The 8,244-nt window shown below is 40.5% G+C and overlaps 1 protein-coding gene across 1 annotated transcript in view; it reads left to right on the top strand.

The window, feature by feature from the left end:
* Positions 1 to 1,278: 1,278 nt before the first annotated feature.
* The window catches only part of CCDC186 (coiled-coil domain containing 186), a 46,964-nt gene continuing 39,998 nt past the window's right edge, over positions 1,279 to 8,244 (top strand). The window contains exon 1 of the mRNA XM_082407787.1: positions 1,279 to 1,499. The gene's annotated coding sequence lies outside the window, so the exon portion shown is untranslated. The remainder of the gene's footprint in view (positions 1,500 to 8,244) is intronic.

The following is an 8,244-nucleotide window of genomic DNA, read 5'->3' as shown; positions in this document are numbered from 1 at the left end:
CCACAACAAGAGAAGCCACCGCAATGAGAAGTCCACGCGCGGCAAGGAAGAGTAGCCCCTACTCGCTGCAACTAGAGAAAGCCCGAGCGCAGCAACGAAGACCCAACACAGCCAACAACAACAAAAAAAGCCAAATAATTTCTTTACTGTCACACTTTCACTGCAGCATGTGCTTTAATCAGTATCTTCATTTAAGGAGGGAGGTGCCATTTCCTGTTGAAAGGAAAGAGGAACAGAGTTACAAAATGTTGAATTTTTTAAAGTGGGGTTTGTTTTTGGTTTTGTTTTTTGGGTTTTTCTTTTTGTTTTTGGTGTTTTTTTTGTTTTTTGTTTTTTTTTTGCCAGCAGTTAGTATCAAAGAAGTTTAACCGAAAAAGAAGTTTTGCTTTATAAACTCTTGAATTGACTTGTCAGAATCAAGTATATTCACTCTGGAGTTGTACGTAAGAAATCTTAAAGAACAGCACTTAACTGGACAGAGTAGGTTTGCAAACTCTCCAGACTGAAACTTTTCACCTTCTCAGGACGCGATTAGGCAACTATATTGAATACACATCCTCCACTCACCCACCCACCCACCCCCGCCCCCAGTACACTTTTTAAAGTTTTTTGCTAATTATTGAGCAGCTCCAGCATGTCAACCCCCACGCTGCGCGCTGGGATGAGGACACTTCCAGCGCTCAAGGCCCACAGTGCAGTACAGGAGACGAAGGCACCAACAGTTTATTATTAAACAATGGCAGTAGGGGCCACGCGGTGGACTCGAACGCGGTGTTCTGGAAACCCCCAGAACCTCTCCCAGAGATGAACTGTCTGACGGGCAGGTAGGCTGCTCCTGCTGACGCCGCCCACGTCAGGTGCAAGACTTACGCATCAAAGCTTGTAAGTCACAATTTTGAATTCTCATTTTTATAACTTTATGTCCCTGACTATGATGAGTAAGGGCCAAAGAGTTCAGAGGGATCATCCCCAAGGAGCGCGTCCTACAGGAAGCAATAACCTGCTTGGGCCGGGGAGGGGCGTGAGAGGTAGGCCGGGACTACAGGCAGGAGAGCCGGTTCGTCGGGTCGGCCGGGGATGGCGGGGGGGCGGGGAGTGGGTGCCCAGAAAGTCTAACTGTCGTGCCGGGCGCTCCAGAGGTAGGAGACAGCGCTGCGCCGGCCCCGCCCACTGCAGACAGGTTACCCAGGCACCAAGGGGCGTCGCGTCACGCGGCCCGCGCCGCGATGATTGGCTCCTCCAGGGAGCCCCGCCCCCTCAGCTGTAGCGGGGCCGGCTTCAGTGTCGCCGCCATCTTTGTTGATGTGTCAGCTCCGCGGGGGCTTGGGGAAGCCGCAGCTGAGGGAGCGTGGTGTCGGCCCTGTTCCTCACCGCTGCCCCCCCCCCCCTCCGTCCCCCGCACTTCCTGGTCTGCTGGACCCCGTTATGGAGAAGTTGGCCCCTAAGCGGGAATTCCAATGGCCTCTTTAGGGGTGTGGCCTAAGGCTCGAAGAAGTGGGGTAAGTGCCTGAGGGATGCCCGGGGCGGGCCGGGGAGTCGCGGTGGCGGCGCGGCGGGCTGCCCACCTTCCGCGCCGTCCTGCAGGTCCCGGGGTGGCTCCCTGCCTGGCTTCTCGAGGGAGCGAGGCGAGCGCTGGGGGAAGGATTTCGGAATCCCCTCCTCTCCCTGCCTCCCTCCCTCAGTCCCGGGCGCCGGGACAGGAGGCGGCCGAGGGGTCGCCGGGGGCCGTGAGGGCCGCGCCTCCAGAGCGGTGCCTAGAGGGCGGCGGAACTTGGGCCGCTTGCCCCGTCTCCTAATGCGAACTGTAGCTAAGCCCTACCTGCTCGGCCATCCCCCATAGACTCAGTCGCCTACTTCTCCTTTCGTCTCCAAGTTCACTGTGTTCGTGTTTTATGTTGACTGTTAGCGACTTTTTAAACTCTCTTCCAAACACTTCCATTACTGTGATTTTAAGTAATTTAAAGGCGATTCTTTGGAATTGTGGATATGAGAGAAATCGTTCTTGGGGTTTATGTTGCCTTTTTTCCAAGGACATCAAGGCATTTGATAAACCTTGGTTGGTAAGGGTCATGTTTCAAATTTGAGCCTGTATCAAACTTGTAAAATGGTAAAACCCCTTCTACATGTTCCCTAGTAGCAGTCTTGGGGAACAGGTGTAATTATTGCTTGGCTGTTAACAGTTTAATAACTTGAGCTAATATTTACATTTTGATATTGTTTAGAGGAAAGAGGCCTGGATTTGGAACATTTGGATTACCTTTGACATGATAATCTTGTTACCTAGGAGCGTTGTTTAGAAGGCCATGCAGCCCCAGGCGTTTGGCAGTTTTCTCTGTGTATGCGTGTGTAAGGTACCTTTGCTTCCTAGCTTTGTTATTTTTTTCGAAATGATAGGTTGGGAGTTTTTCTAAGGAAAATGTGTGGCAAATCAGTGGAAGTGTTTCAAGAGGTGTGTTGATAGTCACTCAAAAAGAAAAAATCTATTAAGTGTTTAGGTATGGTAGTTGTGGGTGTAGCCTTCCCAACTACTAACTGCACCATCATATTTGCAGTGTGTGGGAAACGTTAAGGTTCAAGAGATATTGATGGTAAAACTGAACTATCTGCTTGTGTATAAAGTCTGCTGGTCTCTGTACAGCTACTTTCCAATTCTTTATCCATCATTACACAAATAGAAAACAGTGATGATTGGCCTCGTTCTTTTTTTTTTTTTCCTTCCTTTTTGATCTTTTCCTGTTATTTTAAATTCAGTGACAGTATTGAGTGATTAACAAATCTTGCAGTATAAAGAATTAAAACTTCTTATTACATTGTAATAGGCAAGCATATATAATTACTGAAGATTCTACCTGGAAATGCCTGAATTGTGTTTATATTGGTTTTATTCTTTTTAAGACCTTGTCTAATTCATAATACCTGGATATAAACTCAGAGGTTCCTTTAAACAGTGGAGATTCCTTAGCGTTTCATTGGTATTTCAGAGTCTTGTTTGTTGCTAACAGGAAAGGAGTGGTGTAGCACAGTAACCACTCTTTAACCTTTTAGTTCCTTCAACCATAAACTAAAGAGTTGTTCTTTGATGCTGTACAGTGACAGCATAGCTGATAATGATTACTTATTATATTCAGTTTAAAACCATCTGTTTACAGCTACATGCTGACATCCTGGAATGAAGGTAAAACAGTGAAGTATACTCACTCTTTAGGAAGAGATAATAGGTTGAAGCAGCCTTTATTTAGAGATTTAGAAAAATCATCTTTCCCTTTGAAGGGAATCATCTTTCCCTAATTTGTGCTAGTTTTTCAAATTCATTTGACAGTTTCATGTTAAAGTAGGACTCCTTAACCTGAAGTTCTGTTTCTTTTCTTTTAGTAAAATTTAGGTCGGTCTTTTATCCCTTATCTCTAGCTTTAAATAATTAAAGCTGATTCTTGAATTTCTCATAAACATGTCACACAGCTTGCAGTGTTGGGAATGTTATGCTCAATGTCGTTTCAGGGCAACCTTGGGAGCATAGATAATTTAAGTTTGCAAATTAACCCTGTAATATTATATTATTGCAAATGTCACCTTTGAACTTTATTTCTCAGCTACTGAGATTTAAAAAATCTATTTGGGCTAAGAAGTAAACAAAAGAAAAAGTATTGGCATGAAGGGGCAATAGACACAAAGTGGAAATAAAACCCAGCAAAGTACTGATTGGATTGTGAGTATAGTTGTCAGTCATTAAGGCACATGAACTGTTAGTCTACTTCAGGGATGATTATGTAGTAGCTAATGAATAATTTAATTTTTTGGTAAACTACATTGTACCAAATTAACCAAGCCCAGGCCAAAGGTGGCTTCAAAATGTAAACATTAACCAGAACTTCTTAATATAATATAAGGCAGACTTAAAACTTAATTTTTTTTTTTAAGTTATTAGCCTTCCTTTTTGAAAAGGGAGCTATAGGTCAATTCCGCCCCCCCCCCTTTTTTTTTAGCTTTCAGATTTGGGGGGGAAATTAGCTGAAAATACTTTTCATGTTTTCTTAGACTTTTTAAAGTTCATTTGGTGAGCTCTGTACAAGTAGCTTCAAACTGAGATTTCTGTATTAAAATTTTTTCTGTTTTAAAACTTACTATTAGAGATATATAAAATTGCATGGATCTAAGATACAAAACTGATAACGTGACATATACTTGATAATGTGATATATGATGTGGCTACTTATCTTCTTTTTCCTGGAATCTTGATAGACTGTAATGTATTCTGTTTTCGTGTCACAGGATTTGGTACTATTTGGGGTGGAGGTGGGGTATCCTGCTGCATCTGTTGCCCTGAGTCTTTTCAACATCTTTTTTTTTTTTTTTTTTGGTGATATAGTGTACGCACTGTAAAATTCATAATGCCCTAACCCTTGGTTGCAAAACTAAACAAATCCCTACAGGGATAATTGGCCTTGGCCTCATATAATATACTTTTTAACCTAGTGGACTAAAGACAACTTTTAAGAGCAAGTGATACTGTTTCACATAAAGGAAACTCGGTATATTAAATTTTACCCAAAAGCTTAGTTACAATGTGACTACTTTACAAATATATCTTCCTTTTGATAAAACTAGAGTTCTTTGAAATAACCAGCTCAGTTTTTAATTGCTTCTGATTTTAGTAGCCATTTTAGAACCTTGTTAGAACTGGTCAGGAAGATAGGTCATTATTTTGTTCATGCTGCTTTCAGAGTGTATTCGGGGAGTGTGTAAAAGACCTTTGGATGTACTTACTTTTCCTTCAAAGGACAGTAAACCATTATATTGAAGAACAGGAGTGCCCTCACAGGCTCAACTTGCTTATCTTAATGGACATTATTTGAGAAGCTATAGCTGGTATTATTTGAGACTTGGTACAGTTTGTAAGTTTAAAATTTGTAGTTTGTTGTAAGTAACATTTATGCTGAACTGAGTCACATGTTTCTGTTGGACTTAAACACTCATGCATATCTTATATAGCTTCTGATGGAACGCTGACAAACCTTCAAATTAAAATACTGTAAACACAAAGAGCAAAAGATTTAACATAGATTTTATATGTTGGTCCACTACACCAGAGTGTAAACTCCAGAAGAGATATCTGTTTTATTCACTGCTGTGTTCCCAACACATAGAACAGTACCTGAACATAATACATGCTCAATACATATTTGGTGAATGAATGACTTAATATCTAGTTTAGAAATGTATTTCTGGCTTGGTACTTTTGTATGAGGCTTGTATGTTTGATAATCTATTACCAAATATCTGTGGATTGGATTCATTTGTATTTGCATTTATTGAATAAGCTTAAGTTCTTTTGTTGTTTATACTGCTAATTACTGAGAAACAAGAAATAGTACTAAAAGCTGTTAAAGACAGTGTTTTCGTTTATAAGACTTTTGTATGGAAATAATTTTGTAGAATTGCTAGTTCTTTGATTAAGAAATAAAATCCAAGGTGGATAATGGTTGGCTTTAAGGCAAGTAAATGTTTCTCGACCAGTTGCCTACAGCTGATGAGCTCCAGTAAGAGCGAAACCACTTCTCACTCCACTGAAACAATTTTGAAGTGTGAATTGGTCCTGTAGTACTGTGTCAGAAACAGAAACAACTCTCGGGAGGAAAAAAGTACTTGAATTAAGAGGAATTTTGTGACTGCTAAATTTAAATACAGTAATTTCCCCTAATGAGTAAGAGTTGCTAAAAAGTCAAATAACCTGTGTTACTCCTTACCTCAAAAAAGCAACAGATATTGTAATCTATAATTGTAGTTGCTATATCTATATACATGAGTGTGAATTTGATTTATACAAGCACTTCTTAATTAAAACAATCTTGTAAACAAATGTCTAGTTTTATGTCCTACCCCTTTAATCTACTTCTAGGCTATTCCATCCTCAGTAGCTTTAATGATAACTATCCCCTTTACCCCCACCCCCAAGAAAAAACTTGGACAGCAGCCAAATTGGCCTACATCAGCATTGCCAACTGGAGGCCCACAAGAGGACTCAGCTGACTCTTTTTTTCCCTGGTTAATCGTGGACAATCAAGCTCATCATGGCTCCCCTCCCCACGCCATTCTTGTACAGTTATTTACTCTTTAGTGATGGCTTTTTACATATATACACATAAATCTTCTTTAACTTCTCTCCTTTTCCTTTTGCCTCCAATCAGTATTCATTTCAGCATCAGAAAACTATGTTTGCAAGTTAAGTGATTCTCAGATGCCAGTTCATCTGAAGAGTTTTTTCAAAGGTCATGGGCATATTACTGAGCAACAGTATAGAAAGTGCTTGTCTTTTGAGGTTGAACTAAGCCTTCTTTAATTTACAGGAGGATAATATGTAAAACAGTCTAAGCTGAGGTAATTATGAAAACCGTTTTTTTTTTTTTTACCTAGATGAATATCCAGCAGAATGAGACCTTTTTGTTGTTCTGTACTGTCTTACACATGACAAGTCTTCTTACAACCTGGTTCCCACCCTCTAAATGCCCTTCAGTCGCCCCCAGCTCATTGTGTAAACCCAATCCCACCCTCACTGAGAACCACTGAACAACCTTTGCAAGAATGACTGTAAAGGTAGTAGAGAATATCTTTGTTAGATTTATTTATCTATTTATTATTACTATTCTATTGCTTGAGATTTAAGAAGTTTGATTCAGTTCAGAGTGTGGTTCCTCTTCTTTGCAAGAGATCATTTAAAAGGCTGTTCAGAAATGTCACAAGAAAAAACAAAAACAAAACAAAACAGAAAAACAAAAAAAAGAAATGTCACAAGGAAGGCTGCCACTATGTACCTGATGAGTATAAATGAAGTATGTTTTCATTTACATGAGAGATTATTTTTGTTCTTCCCATGAGGGAAAATTTGAAGGAAGATGTGGCCTTAGAATATGTCCTTTAAATATAATTAGGCTCTGGATAGACTGAAGGGAAGAACGTTCTAGATTAGAGCAAAGCCATGGAAATGTTAATGTGCACATTGTTTGGAGGAATCTTGAATAGACTGGTCAGGGACTGGCAAAGTATAATACTATAGTGAAGTACTAGGATTTTAGGAATGTGTTGAGAGATAAGATTGGAAAAATACTACAACTGGTTTATTGAGGAATTGCAACTCTGAGGTATAAACATGAAATGCTCGCATCCCCTCCAGTTCCCTCTGAGGTGCAGTCCTTCAATAATGTCTTGGTTTGATGTCATAACTCTTCTGCTGCCACTTTTGATAACCGGAAAAAACTTATTCCAGAAATTAAGACAGGTTTCAATCGCTTACAAAACAAAAGCAACAAAAAATGTTAATCATAAACTCTATCATCTCCCTAAAGAAATGTTGAAGCTGTTAGTTCCCAGCTGCTTGGATTAAAGAAGAAGAGGTGTAATTTGGCTCTAAAATATGTTCCCTCTCCTTTCTCTAACTAGCCCTTTTGGAGTTGGGGGAAGAAAACCAGCCAGTGGAGGCAGAGTTCTCACTCTCTGAAACTTTAAAGAGGGAAGAGATGGCTCTGGCCTTACTCTTGTCCATCTGGTTGTATTTGATGGTGGTCTCTGGAGGTGGTATGTGTGGATTTTTGGGGGGCAGTGTTTGTAGCTCCCTGGACCCTTGTGCCATTGAGGACTCGCTTCATAGGGCAGCTCCTGTTCCCCTTTGGCAGAGCCAATGTAGTATACTCTTCAACCCCTTCTCTGGATTGGGTGACACAGGAGGGAGGAATGGAGTGAGACTGAGAAACCAACAATTCAAGTGTTCCAGGTAGGAAGTTATCAGGCCTGGGTTGGGTTGCAGGTTGGGGACAGTGACAGTAGAAAGGAGGGTATAATTGCAGGAGACATGAAATTAGTAAAAGAATATGAGGCTAAAGGAAAGGAAGGAGGCATGACTAAGAAAAATGATACCATTGACAGAAATTAAAAAAAGATTATCTGGGGGTACTCAATTTTAGGAGCTATTGTTATGATTTTGGAATTAGCCATTTTTGAGTTGAGCCATTGGAAATGCCTGTATTCATTCGAGATTTTATTTTATGTAGAGATAGAGTGAAGGCAAAGAGATAATTCATTATCTGTAACTCAAGAGCACAGGAATGAAAATAATTAAAGTGGGCATCAACTATGAGTTTTTGGTTTAAGTTATCAAAGTGGATGAATTCTGGGAAGGAAAATAAAGTTGAGGACTGAACCCTGGGGAATATGAAAGCTGGATGAGAAGATAACGATTGTTTGCGTAATGCT

Source organism: Balaenoptera borealis (assembly GCF_965194805.1).
Source record: "Balaenoptera borealis genome assembly, chromosome: 10".
NCBI classification, from domain to species: Eukaryota; Metazoa; Chordata; class Mammalia; order Artiodactyla; family Balaenopteridae; genus Balaenoptera; species Balaenoptera borealis.
This window is presented reverse-complemented; position numbering and strand designations above follow the sequence as displayed.